At 44.1% G+C, this 14507-nt stretch overlaps 1 long non-coding RNA gene across 1 annotated transcript in view; it reads right to left on the bottom strand.

Moving 5' to 3' along the window:
• Nucleotides 1-1817: 1817 nt before the first annotated feature.
• Nucleotides 1818-14507, bottom strand: part of LOC109295057 — a 20101-nt gene continuing 7411 nt past the window's right edge. The window contains exons 2-3 of the long non-coding RNA XR_002096671.1: nt 2060-2069; nt 1818-1828 (exon numbers count right to left, since the gene is read on the bottom strand). This is a non-coding gene — a long non-coding RNA (uncharacterized LOC109295057). The remainder of the gene's footprint in view (nt 1829-2059; nt 2070-14507) is intronic.

Raw genomic sequence — 14507 nt, forward strand, 5'->3', positions numbered from 1 at the left:
TGAAGAGGGAAAAGGGAAGGGAAAGGGCCTCAGTTTTGCAAACTGAAACTATTCACAGTGTAAAGCACAGAAACTATAGCTTGTAATTTCCCTACTTATTATATAACGTGTATATTCAATTTCAGCAATTCTCTGCCTTTTCATACAAGAAATCCTTCCTCTGCCTGAGCCTCCATTCCGTCTTCTGGGAAAGGCTCTTTCATCCAGCAGCAAGGGAAAGGCCAGGTGGTCATGATGACCAATAGGTCCTATTTTACATCCCTGAGGTTAAAAATCCATATTCATTTCCAATGTAGAAGATGACCTGAAAAGGCTCACTTAATAAATACAAATGTAAGCATGGCATCTTCTCATCCTTAGTGGCATTTCCTCAAGTAACAGTTTGAGCTCATTGCCAGGACATATGGGGAACTGTGTACACCCGTTCATTAGAACTTCTCAGCAGATGAACAGCCTCACTGTAGCGTGGCATCCATGTGCCAGTCTTTACAGCATTACATTGATCCAATGACAGAAAAGAATTTGAACAAAAATGTGATAGGGCTTTATACAGATTTTACCTTCCTCGATTCTGAGGGAAAGCTAAATGCAGTTTCATTCAATATAATGGAAGTCCTATTTCTGATGAGCAGACCTACGTTTTACAGCCTCCCACATGCTAGTAAATCATGGGCCCTGGAGTGATACTCATGATGTGACTATGCGAGGAAAAGCTGAATCTGTACAGGTTGCTTTTAAAGCTAAAATAAGCTAAAGATAGCAATCCTTATAATTTTTTTCCTTATATTTTTTCTACTGTAATATTTTGACCAAAGAGTATAATTTATTTTAGAAGAACTAAATAAGTCTGTGTTAGTCTCTAGGCTTAATGCATTTTCCTGTTGATTACTGTTTCAATATCAGGGCCAGTCTTCTTGTTGGCCAATCAGAACGCTGTGTAAATATTTTAGTAAATGCTCTTTAAACACATTTGGTTCCTCTCTCCCCAAAAAATTCAGAGCACACCTCCAGCCGTTTTCTGTTGCAAAAGAAAAAGGGAAAAATTTGCAAGATAACAGATGGTGTCCCAGAGATGCCAGGAGTCAGTAAATGGAATCCTGACCTACCTGGAGTCAAGCAAGACTTCGTCATTCATTTAAATGAATCCAGGCTTCCAGCAACTGTCTGACAAATTGCCCCAGTTTCACTCCACTGTCCTCCAGTGAAGTGCTATCGTGGGCATTTCAACGTGAAACTTGCAGTCATCCCTGGCACTAGTGGTTTGGTTATGGAATTGTTAGTATAAGCTTTGGTATCAAATACAGCTATCTCATTTTCTACTTTCATTAAATAGGACTGATTCTATCACTAATTTCCTTTGGAAATAGAAATGGAATCCTTTTGGCATTTTCGTTTATGACTTTTACTTCTATTCTAAATGCAAGGGAAACCTGGGGTATCTCAGTTCCTACTGTGGTGGTCTGGCAAATGCTATTTCTTTTTTAACAAGGAGGCACCATGATAAGTAGCTTCCTTCTCTTCCAACATGGCACCAAGATGCATTGACTCTGGCTTCAGTATGTCACAAAAAGGCTTTGTTTCAGCAAAGTACTGAAGCCTGTGATTAAGTCCAAGACCACCTTGAGACACCCTTGCTTGAAGCTGTTTACTTCCTTGACTGTTAGTTAGAGCCCATGATCAAATGGATGTCCATATCACACAAGCCATGTGAGGAACCAATGACTGCTGGAAAGATCACCATCTTGCCAGATCCTTTATGAAAGCCCAGCTTGCTCTGAAACACTGAAAATAGCCAAAAGCAATGTGAAGGATTCTCAGCACCAAATCTCTTCAAGACTTGAAGGTCGGTAAGGATCTCCAATAGTGTCTTCATGAAAAGCTGTATGCCTGGTCTGTGAAGGAAGGCAACAGTGAAGAACTCTGGAAGGGGGTTTAAACCATATGGCCTGTGCTGAACCCATTGGCTATATCACCTGTTGACTCCAAGGCTGGCTTGATGAGAGTGATGATGAGATCCAAGCCAGAAGAGAAGGGCTCATTCTGCTTAGCAAGATGACACCTCATCTCAGCTGAAGGAAGAAACGCATCAGCTCCTTGAAGCCAAAGTTCAAAAATCAGTGGTGGCAAGATAAAGTCAAGGAGGTCCAGCTCTATGTTGACAGTTGTGATGTGTGTAGCTTTTTCCAGGTAATGAAAGCCATCCACACCCCGTCTTCTCACAGTCCTACTCTCCTGCAATCACAGGATGGCTCAACACCCCTCAAAGACAATAAAACTATCCAAGCTAAATGGAAAGAGCATTTTGAGGTACGACTGAACTGTGAATCCACTGTGACAGATACCAGCATTGAGCCCATCCCTCAATACCCTGAAAGGGGATCCCTCGCCAACCCTCCTATCCTAGAAGAAATCTGGCATGCCATCAAAGAGCCAAGAACAACAAGGCTACTGGACCAGATGCCATACTTGCTGAAATCTACAAGGTTGGTGGTGAGTAATTGGTACTGAGACTCCATGAATGTATTGTTCAAATTTGGAACAATGAAGAGATCCCTGGGGACTAAGGGAATGCCAACCTCGAGACTGTCTTCAAGAATGGAGATAAGTCTGTGTGGGAACCAGCGAGGTATTGCCCTCCTTTCCATAGCAGTGAAAATCTTCTCCTGCATCCTCCTGAACTGTCTTCTACCTCTTGCTGAAGAAGTCCTTCCAGAATCTCAGTGTGGTTTCAGACCATCTCACAGGGCAACTGACATGTTTTCTGTTGCCCACCAGACCTCCAAAAAATGTCAGGAACAACATCAGGACATGTATATGACCTTCATTGACCTTACTAAGGCCTCTGATTCCATCAGTTGTGAAGCCCTGTGGAAAGTACTGGCCAGATTTGGATGTTCTGAAAAGTACATCAGGTTCCTGAGGTTTCTCTACAACCAGATGACTATGACCATTCTGTGCAGCAAATCAGAGACAGATCCATTCATCATCTGAACTGGGGTCAAGCATGGAGGCGTTATCCATTTCCTATCTCATATTGTGGGCAAAATGTTGTAAGTGCCTCAGTTTCTTAGGCGCCTGCAGGGAACAATAGCTGAATAGGTAAGACATCCCAGTATGTTTCTTCAGCTTTCATCCAGACTCTCATGGAAGATTGCTCACAGGTTAAACAGCTGTAAATGGCTCCCTGGTCTTGGGACATGGGGGTATCAAAGGAAGCCACTATGGGGGTTGGGAAGATGTGCCCCCCTGCCCTCGCTACAGGGACAAATCCACTTGTAGTGTAAGGAGGCATAACTCTGCTTAATATCACAGTGAAGCACCTGCTAACATCAATGGTAAATGTAACCCACCAGCTGAAAATACTGTATCTGTTTTTAGCAGCTGCAGTTTTGTTAATTTTATTGCCAATAAGATACGCTATTAAAAACATAGATAAGCCCCTGTAATTCACTGTCTGAGGCCATCATAACTCCTTCAGCTAGAATAGAAATGTTTAATGTGTTTGTAAATTTTCTCTAGGCACTAATATCTGCCAAATCCAGTGGAGGAAAGACATGATATTTTTGTGCTCATCCTACAGCATATTGATTTCATGCCTCTTTTTTTGAAAGGGCACTGCTTAGATGCTGTAAACCGACACCAACATCTATTTCTAGAGGAGAAACTAAAACAAAATGAGTCAACTTCACAGTGGTGGTCAAGCTTGCCGTTTACAGTGGGATTCAGTGTCACCCAAGAGGGGTGGGTAGTTGACTTCCTGCAGTTCATCAAATACACAGAAGCAGAATTTGACAAGCTCAGTTATTACTTATTAGTGTGTATATATATTAGAACTTGAGGGTTTTTTTTACCCCAATTGTTAGTACATCAGCTTTCAACTAAAGGTGTGTCAGAACTGTCTATTGATTAGTCATACTGCTTGTGTTGGCATCAAGAGGCATCATTGTTGCATGAATAAGCCATCAGACTGAAGCTGGAAAACTGAATTTTTGTACTGACTGACTAACTTAAGGCCTGTATTCAAATCCAGTCAGTCCTGGGGCCGCTGCAGCTGTTGGAGCGCCACAACCCACCCCTACTCCAATGAGGTTAGTTAAGTTGCTTTGCATCATTGGTGATTCTTTGGGCAGAGTGACCTGGTGGCACCTATCTCCATTCCAGGTATGGATGGCTGTTGGCTCACAGGGAGCTCATCCACCCTTTGATAGGTTTTGTTTTTAGTCCTGCTGGTTGTCTACACACCTTCCTTACCCAGGCAAGCCCAGGTGTGGGTACCAGTTTAGTTGCTGACAACCTGACCATGGAACAGGCTGTTCTAGTTTACATGCTACCAGATAGCGGACCAAGGGAGGCCTGGCCTGACAGAAAGGCCTCCGTTCCCCATCTATAAATAGAAGTAATAATATGGATGAAAATCTTACATCACTATTATTTATTTGAACAAAGCAGCTCCTGTTAAAAGTATAACCTGTTTTGTTACGTATTCTTCTAAAAGAACACATTCTGCTCACTTTGTTGAAGTTACTTTGGATTCTTACTCGTATAGAGATTTCCAGCCTTTGTTTCTGACCAAAGATTTTCTTTTGTTGAAACTTCAGACCATTATTTGTCTGTCTCCTGTGGGTACGTGCATTACCTTTTCAATCAGGGTTTAGTGAGTGGCTGAATGCACTGCTGCTTTTCTGCCATTGATGCAATCCCAGGATAACCATTAAGATGTACAATGTAATGTCCTGGTATAAACTGTTAATACTTCTTATCCTGTGAGCCTTTTTTTAGGATTTGTACCCAGACAATGGACAACTGAATTATTGCACTTCGTCCAAAGATAAAATGCTTTACCCTGGACAAATGCAATGTTTTTTAGAAGACAATCTGCGCTCTCAGCAGGGCCACCTGGTTTCACAGTGGCACCAGCTGCAAGGGTCCAGGTCACTGGCTGCAGAGTAAAGTGGGCCTAATGTATAAACTAGGCCCTTCATTTGGGCTTTGGTAGTTTAATGTCTGACAACTTGCAGCAGCTCTGTCTATTCGCCTAAATCTTGCCTGGCTTTTGGCTTCTGCTCAACCTGTTTCTGTGTTCTGGATTTCCTGGTTCCTGACTTCTGGTGCTGTCTGGTCTATGGATGTGCACATTGCTTACTGATTTTGACTCTCTAGTTCTGACTGTCTCATGTAGCCTTGGCCTTGGTGTGGATCTCCTCCTTTGGTTCAGGTACTTTTTTACCCCTGTTCACCTCAAGACAGCCTGTGAGACCCAATCCTTACACACACCTGGTTTTAGGGAAAGTAGAATCGGAGGGGGGGAAGATGTTTCCAGAGTTATGGGTGCATAGAGCAGGGACAGAGCCTAATCTTCAACTCTCAAACCCTCCCTTTCCTGCTCAGGCAAAAGGTAAAATTTTAACCGTTTCACAGCTGAATTGTCAGTAGCAGAGGCTTAGCTGAGCAGCTCTGTGCCCTGGGCAGGCCTGGGGCAGTGCCAGCTACTGCAGTGCTGATTGCAGCAGTGCAATCAGTCGCTGTTGCATCCATGGCTATTTTTCCATTCCTGTTCCCCTCCCCGCACCACACAGAGATGGTGCCTGGGTCTGCTGGACTCCATGGGCAAATCTAGGATTTTGCAAAGAGCTGAAAATAGTCTACAAGGCAATGAAACATGAGAATAGAAACCAGAGGTAGCTAAGAAACAGGAAAATTGCTGAAGATAGGGGGTAGATTCATAGATTTTTAGGGTCGGAAGGGACCTATTAAATCATTGAGTCCGACCCCCTGCCCTGGGCAGGAAAGAGTGCTGGGTTCAGATGACCCCGGCCAGGTGTTTATCTAATCTCCGCTTAAATGCCTCCAAGGAAGGGAACAGCACCACCTCCCTTAGAAGTATATTCCGTATTTTGGCAACCCTCACAGTAAAGAATTTTTTTCTTATGTCCCATCTAAATTTGCTCTCCTTCAGTTTGTAGCCATTGTTTCTAGTTACCCCAATGGGCGCCTTGGTAAACGTCGTATCCCCTATTTCCTGCTGTTCCCCCCCCCCGATGAGTTTGTAGACAGCCACAAGATCGCTTCTCAGCCTTCTCTTGCAGAGGCTGAAGAGGTTCAGGTCCCTCAATCCGTCTTCGAAGGGGTTTTCCTGTATGCCTTTAACCAGACTGGTGGCCTTCCTCTGAACCCTTTCCAGGTTATCAACATCCCTCCTGAAGTGCAGTGCCCAAAACTGGACACAGTGCTCCAGCTGCGTCCTGACCAATGCCGCATAAAGGAGAAGTATCACCTCCCTAGACCTGTTTGTGATGCACCTACTTATGCAAAAAAGAGTGCGGTTAGCTTTACTTATTACTTCATCACATTGGTGACTCATGTTCATTTTGGAGTCGACTACAACTCTATGATCCCCTTCCGCAGTTGCGCTACTTAGAGTGGTCCCTCCCAGACTGGAGGAGTGTTGATGATTTTTCCTCCCAGGTGCAACACATGACACTTATCCTTGTTAAACTGCATCCTATTCTGTTCTGCCCACTTCCCCAGCAAGTCCAAATCTACCTGGATTCACTCCCTGTCCTCTAGTTTGTGTACCTTCCCCCATAGTTTGGTGTCATCTGCAAACTTGAACTAAGTGCTTTCTACTCCCTCATCCAAGTCACTAATGAAGGTATTGAACAGTATCGGCCCCAGGTCAGAGCCTTGGGGGACTCCGCTGCCCACGTCTCTCCAGATAGAAACTGACCCATCCACCACCACTCTCTGGGTGCGTCCCATAAGCCAATTTTACACCCACCGGACTGTGTAATAATCTACATTGCAACTGTTTAGTTTAGTTATAACAATTGGGTGCGACACTGTGTCAAAGCCCTTTTTAAAAATTTAAGGAAATAACATCTACCCCTATTCCTTCGTCCAAGCATTTTGTGACCCGGTCGTAAAAAGAAACTAGCTTAGTCAGGCAGGTTCTGCTTGTTATGAACCCACGGTGGTTGCCCCTTAGCATTATTTTACCCGCTAGTCCCCCACAAATGTTTTCTTTAAAAATTTTCTCAAAGGTCTTGCCAAGGGTAGAGGTGAGGCTAACCGGTCTATAGTTACCTGGTTCCTCCTTTCTCGCCTTCTTGAAAATAGGAACCACATTGGCCCTTTTCCAGCCCTCCAGGACCTGTCCTGAGCTCCACAAGTGCTCAAACAGTTGCACCAGTGGTTCCACTATGACTCCAGCTAATTCCCTAAGTACCCTAGGATGAAGATCATCAGGGCCTGTTGACTTGAATATATTCAACTCCTCCAAGTGCCCTTTTACTAGGACAGTGCTAACAGCTGGCGGGTTGGTATCTATCTTGCACTTACCTAAAGTCCCATTGGGATGCATGGTTGTATCTGTGTCCAGGAACACAGATGCAAAGAAATCATTTAGGAGCTCTGCTTTGGCCATCCTATCTGTTACCAGTTGCCCTAGTCCATCTTGAAGGGGCCCTATGTTACCCTGCGCTTTCTTTTTGCTTCCTATGCATTTAAAGAATGACTTTTTGTTATCCTTAACTTTTGCTGCCGACCTTGATTAGTAGCTTCATTAGTGGAAATCAAGACCATTAAAAAGGAGAGAAGGTTGTTAATGCCTGTTGAATGAAAAGAGATTAGTGGGAATCAGGTAGATTGTAATAAACTATGAAGTCAATTAACTCCATTATCACTACCTGAATAGAAATGCCACTGCTGCTGCTGGGAAGTTGGTTTTAAACTGTGGGTGGAGCAGGAATGAAAGTAGGATGCAGTCTTCATCCATCTGTTCTGGGCAGAAAAACCTGTTTTTCGCACTTAAGACATGCACCCCAATTTTGAAAGGCTAATTTTTGGGAAAGCAGTGAATGTGGTATGTAAACATGGTGTTTTTCAGAGCTCTTTTCCCAGAGTTTTTATGCAAACACTTGGTATTATGCCCATGTTTAAATAGAAAGCTTATAGTGCCTGAGGAAGAGGGATAATTAAATATGCTGTTGATGACATCAGAAGTCAGCAGCTGGGAAAAACTCCCACAACAACTTTTCTCTGGAATAAGAACATCTGACATTTCTGTTAGAGTGGAGGCTACTGTGTCAGTGTGAAGGTTTCCATGTGGGCTGAGAGAGATCTTGTTCCTTTCCTAAACTGGTTTGATTTAGCTCATCAGGGTCCCCTACTCCTACTCTGCCCATATGGGAAAAGGAAGCTGATGGGGAAGTGGAAACATGGACAAGAGAAATTCAACAACAATCTCCACGTGAAGGAGGGCTGGAAGGAGGATCTTTTTTTTTAAAAATTGAGTGATGTATATATGCTTTTCAGAAGAGCAATATGATTCTGTCCTTAAAATGAAGTGTATCCCTTCATGTGATGGCACCTACTGGGGGGGAAATGTCTTTGATGTAGTCTCTGTCCCTGCTCATCCCACTTCTTGTACAACAAACTCTCCAGCGTGTGCTTACTTGAGCTTTGAACCTCAGCTTGCTCGGCTGGGGGGCATGGGTTACAGCTTGACTGTTTTTTGACTTGGGCTGGTACCTGCCTACTCTGCAGTGGGAAATGGGCAAGTTCACTTGAGTACTGAGAGTCTACCAAGGCCCTTGACCCCAGCTCCCTCAGGAGAGTCGGACAGTCTCCTGCAGATGATTGGGAGAAATTTGTATAGCAAAGAACCCTGGAATATGCATCCAAATACACATGGGCAAATGCAGAAATAGTGAGGACTGAGTGGCAGGGGCAGTAGTTTCCTGTAGGTGTTGTCTGGGGTTATCAGTGTTATTGCTGCTATTATCCTGGTGGGGTGTTCTTGTTGTGGTGTCAGTGTTGAGTCTCAGGAGTTGTGGGGCTGGCAAAGGTGTAGCCAAGAGAGTCCAACACCTGTCTTGTTGTAAAGAATGGCCACGGGTTCAGTTCAGTGGCAAAGATTCAGCCAAGTTTATTGTCTATAAGTACAGCCCTAACACTTTTTGGGCTAACAGGTACATCAGACCAGGAGTTGAGGCATTTGTACCTCTGACACAACACCACGCAGACTTCCCCAGGCCACTACAAAATCCCCCTGCTTCTAATTCTCCTTTTATACAACGATCAAAGCAAATTACGTATCGCATTCCAGCTGTATCTTGAACATCTCAAACCATCCTGTACTAGGGGCTTGTTTCATATTCTGGCTTGGGTGTTCCTGTTCCAGCCTTATCCTCCACGTACTGGACTGTCCTACCTTGTACCATCATCTTCCCCTCCCACCTCCTGGTAGGAATGCACAGCTGGATGATGTGCCAAGTTGTTTATATGAGGAGTTCATGCGTGGGTCAGGTTTGCTGGTGAGGCCTACTTTGGCCACTTTAGCAAAGCCTTTGTGTAAGCAGCATATATTGTTCAATGCTCCAGTGAGGCCTACAGTAAGAAGACTCATGCTTCAGTTTGGCGAATGTGAGGGCTGAAGCTTGGGGGCCAATCATGTAGGCTGAATGTGCAGTGTAGGGTTTACTGTAGCAGGCCAGGGTTTATTGAAAATTCCTGTACCCAGTACCAATAATGAAGTGGTTTGGGGAGCCTGGATTTGGTCTATAGCTGAGGCAAAAGCTAGTGCAGGTATGAGTTAAGTACAGAGGAGTCTTGTACGATAACCTGCACCTCTGCTATACCAGCATCCTCCAAATAAAATATACTGCATGGGTAAGATGCCACCCTACAATGGGTCATATAGGCTCACAAAAACAGTGCAAGAATATAAAGGGTTAAAGTTGATGACTCTCAGCAGCTCATGCCAAATGCAGATACTTACAGAAATATAGGGGGGAAATGATGCCAGTAAATACCATTTCATACACCAGAAAAATTCTGTTTTCTGGACATCTTTGTAGCAAATCAGTATGTGCCAGGCTGCAGCCCAGTGCTATTTCTCTTTCTAGTTTTGACATGGTGGGGGTAGGCAGTGAGAAAGGAGGACAAATTCCAGACAGGAGTTCAATGTTCAAGATTTAAGAGGGAAAGGGGGTAGGGGGGATATCCTCTGTGTTCAACTCTGAGATGTCTGAGTCATAAGCCTGGCCCTATACGATCAGGACATTTCATTGCTACAGAGTGCAGCCAGCACCAGAGAACGAAAACTAGAAGGAGAAAGTGGTTATTCCCAAGCTCTATTTCAGCCATTTGTGCCATGAGTGGTTATTGACTGCCAACTATACTGATCAAGTATTTATAAGGTTGACCGATATATTAGTTCACATCAGGCAAAACCTGGATGATAAATGGAAAATAAAATAAAAAATACTTGCATTAATTATGAAAATCATTTTTTGCCACAGATAATTTGAGGCATTGATTTGTCAGAGGGTTTTTTTTTGTTTTTAATAAACAATTCCTAAACCCAGATAAGAGAGTGCTTAAAATGCAGGTCAGTGTATCATCATAAGAGTATGGGTAATGCTTAGAGAAGAAAGATAGCTGTGTTGCTTTTAGTATCTTTTGCTACATTTATTACCCTAGCAACAGCCTTTTTTCCACTAGGGCTTTGTATTAGGGAGGAAGGATAGTTTTGTTAAGCACATTGAACTGGAGATAAATGCCAGTCCTAACTCTGCCACAGACTCCCTTTGCAACCTTGGACATGGCACTTTATTGCTGGATGCCTCAGAGAGTAAAATGGGATAATAATCTGCCTTTATTTCACATCTATTTGGATCACAGGGTCCTCTGGGCCTGAACCATTTCTTATTGTATATTTGCACAGGGTCTAACAAATGGGGTTTGGGGGCTGTTAAGTGCTACTGTTGTGTAAATAATAATAAATTCAGTGGTCCTGGGTTTAAGGTTACTGCTTTAAAAGCTACTAACATGCTCAATGTAAAGGTCAAATAGTGAGGAAATGAAACTTCACCTACCGTATGTAAATTGAAAGGAGCAAGCGCAGACCTGACACTTTCATCCAATCCCATCTAAATGGACAATACATAGCTGAAATGAGTTAAGTATACTTGCATTTTAAATGTATAAATCATTGCTGTGATCCAACTGTGAATGTTCATGGATTTCAATTAGGCCAGCTCTTCTGCTTATATGCACTGCTCTTGATATAATATGTCTGTCCAGTTACATGGTTTGAATTAAATGATATTTATAAAGAGTGGCACCTTATGACTTGATTATTTTTTTGGCTTCTTCATGTTTGAATATTACCCCAGGACCTGGTTGCTTTTGTGCACTATATAAAATAAGATTTGTTTCAGTGGATTTGCACTTTATCCCTGATGTCATCTTTCCGGTAAAGTCTGATTCCATCAGCTGTGTCATGTGTTTATGCAGAACACAATTCTGTTCCTGTCAAAGAGCAAGATGGTCAAAGAAAGCAGTATGAACAAAAGGGTATCTATCTAGGCTAGGGCTTTAACTTTGATCTGAACCGTATTTCACAGAGCCCTAGGGCTGACTTCCTTTCCCTACTATGCCTGGGAGCATGGCCATGAAGCAACCCCCCCTCTCCCGGTGTTCTGCCCACCCTTGTGCCTGGAGATGTGGCAATGGGACTGCATTGGAGTGAGCAGGTGACCAGCACCACTCTCCAGCTCAGCCTCGAGTGTACTTACTGGTGCACACGCGGGGATGCGTTGAGGACATTTTGCTGTTTACTTTCGGGGACTAGTGCACATGGGGAATGAGTGGGTGGAGAGTGCTTTGCAGCAGGCCAGTAGTAAGACATGCTTGTAGAGGAAACTGGAGCAAGTGGGGATGTAGCAAAACTCAGAGAGAGTGAGTCTGTGTCTTATTTTCTTCTTCAAAGCTCCCTCACTCCTAACTGTAATCATGCTGCAGCTCTTGAAAACCATCCCAGCGGCCTGGGCTCCAGACCACTTGGGAACGGTTATTGTTGTGGTGGGATGGTGGGGGTAGGAGGAGACTTCTCTGCAGCATATTCTTATCCAAACCAAGTGGCAAGTCACAGGGGAGCTAATGCTGTTCCTGTTACCACTAGCGCTGTCTTGTGACAGCTGTGCTTGAAGATACCCTGCCGTTTGGTATGCATGAGTCAGATTGTACAGGTGAGAAAGCACCATGTCCCTTGTCCTTTCCTTTACCAGAGTATTCAACATTCAGCAGAATGGCTAAGGTATTGCTTTTTGAGTAATTAATTTGGGTTATGAGCAATAATGCAATAAATATGAGATTACCATAAATAAAAATGCAAGGAATCCTATTCAACAGGATTCAATACCCAGTTCTACAATTAACAGCTACTTAAAGGAGAGACCACTTTGGAAGGAGGTGGAGGTCCTTTTTGGCAAAGATGAGAGTGAACCAAGTCAGTCGCTGTGGATCAGGAAGTCAGTGGGTGACTCGAGTTGGGGGCGGATGGGGAAAATAATGGTTCTATTTCAAGTGTGGAGCCTGCTGGGAAGGATTAGTGCCCCTGGTCTCTGTGCAAGAATTGTGAGGGATCCCCTCCAGTTCACTGTCAGCTGGCTAGGAAATGCAAAGAGCAAGAACTTACATGTCACAACCTGTTGCTTTGTCTGGTGTCACATCTGACCTGGCGGAAGTTTGTGCTGCATGCTGGAAGCTTTATATGCATGACAGCGGGCCAGATTCCCAGCTGGGTTAAAGCCCTGTAGCACCACAATCAGGAGTTGTGCTGATTGACACCCCGCTGGGCTCTGGATCACCAAGTGTAACACATTTGTCTTTTCTTCTTCCTGTATCTCTCCTCTTCACTTCAGCATTTTGTCTTCTATGCCATAGCAGTGGTATTGCATGCTGATGAGGCAATGTCTAGCATCACCAGCCAGTCATTTCTTTCCAAACAGTTCTCCCCCCTCAGATCCACGTGGTGGACCTTGACTATGATATTTTGTTCTCTAATAGTAAATGTCTGCTGATGGAGCTGAGAGAGAGAGACTTTGCTGGCAGATCACACAAGAGATAAATCTGTAGCAGCTGACATTAATAACAAATGGACTCTGTGAAAGAAGCAGGCAAGTGAGATAGACCACTGGAAAAGCATACATGTCATAAATGTGTATGAATAGGTTGCATTGGCATTTGTGTTCCTAAATTCATTAGGCACTTAAACAGATCTACCCCTAAATGTCTCCAGTCATTATTTCATAGAGTGAACTTCATAGGTATACCAGTACAGTGGCTCTCAACATTTGTTTTTGTACCAGGACCCATTTGTAAATGCTGATGGCCAGTCCTGACCCACAGGCCCTTGGCCCTGCTGATGCCCCTCACTCCCAACCCACAGTCCCCTGCACCCCTGGGCCATGCTGGTGCCCTTCACTTTCAACTTGAAGCCCTTTGCCCCCCAGCCCTCTCGGAGGGTGCCTCCAGCTGCCCCCATCCCACTCGGGCCACGATGTGGTCATTCCAGCTTACTTGGGCAGCAGCAGAGTAAGTCCAGCCCCGGCATGGGCTGAAGGGAAAAGGAGGGGAGGCTTGTGGTACTCCCTGCCCTGAGCTGGGGCTCCTGGTAGAAGTCTCTCCTGCCACCAGAGCAGAGTCTCCCATCCCTGCAAGTATGGGCGCCAGCCTGTCCAAACAGCTTCCTTGGCACCCTGGTTGAGAATCACTGGTCTAAACACTACAACGCACTGTATGTGGGGTCTTCTGAGCCTGTGTATGAAGACCGGGTCGGTGCCATGAATTCTGCTCTTGTACAGTGCTACAGTTCTCCATAATGCAAGGCTTCTTGCACTCCATGTCTGTTACAAGCTGCTTCGTGAGAATAGGATTTTCTTTGTATCAGGAAAAGTACCACCTAATGGTCATTCAGAAACTGTTTGCAAACCAGCCGTAGACTTTGTTTGTTAGATCTGTGAAATTCTTGAATCCCTAAGAATTCAGTTTGCAATAATTAAAATCCTGTTTTCTGTGACATTTCAGGAAATGTTGGCCACATTTAAGGGTACGCTATGCAGTTTGTTCTCACTCCAGCTGTGTCTTTTCTGAGTTTCCAAGCAGCAGTGGTATTGGAGATGAGGACTCTGTCTCTCTCTAAACTTCCCTGCTGTAACTTTTCATTTACTTTCAATTAGTACAGTAATTACTAACCCTGTGCTTAAATATCTTTTACTGCCATTCAGTTGGTATTATGCAGATGTCACATTTCCTTTTTGCTATCTCAGAAATCTATTCAGCCATCTATTATCTATTTATAAAGAACACTCAGTCAGTCACTAAATTTATGTTCAGACACAGAAGATTTCAGATGCCATAAATCAATAAGGGAAGCAGAGCCATGTGTATGAAACATCTGTTATATAATATAAACCATATCATAGAATCATAGAAGTTGGGTCGGAAGGGACCTTGTAGATCTGGGCAGGAGAAAAACTGGGCTCAAATGACTCCAGCCAGGTAGGCATCAAGCCTCTTCTTAAAGACCCCCAGGGTAGGAGCCAGCACCACTTTGCTTGGAAGTTAGTTCCAGATCCTAGCTGCCCTGGCAGTGAAGTAGTTCTTACGGCTGTCTAATCTAAACCTATTCTCCAACAAGTTGTGGCTGTTATTCCTTGTTA

Source organism: Gavialis gangeticus, unplaced genomic scaffold (genome assembly GCF_001723915.1).
Source record: "Gavialis gangeticus isolate Ggan-Ray unplaced genomic scaffold, GavGan_comp1, whole genome shotgun sequence".
NCBI lineage: Eukaryota > Metazoa > Chordata > Crocodylia > Gavialidae > Gavialis > Gavialis gangeticus.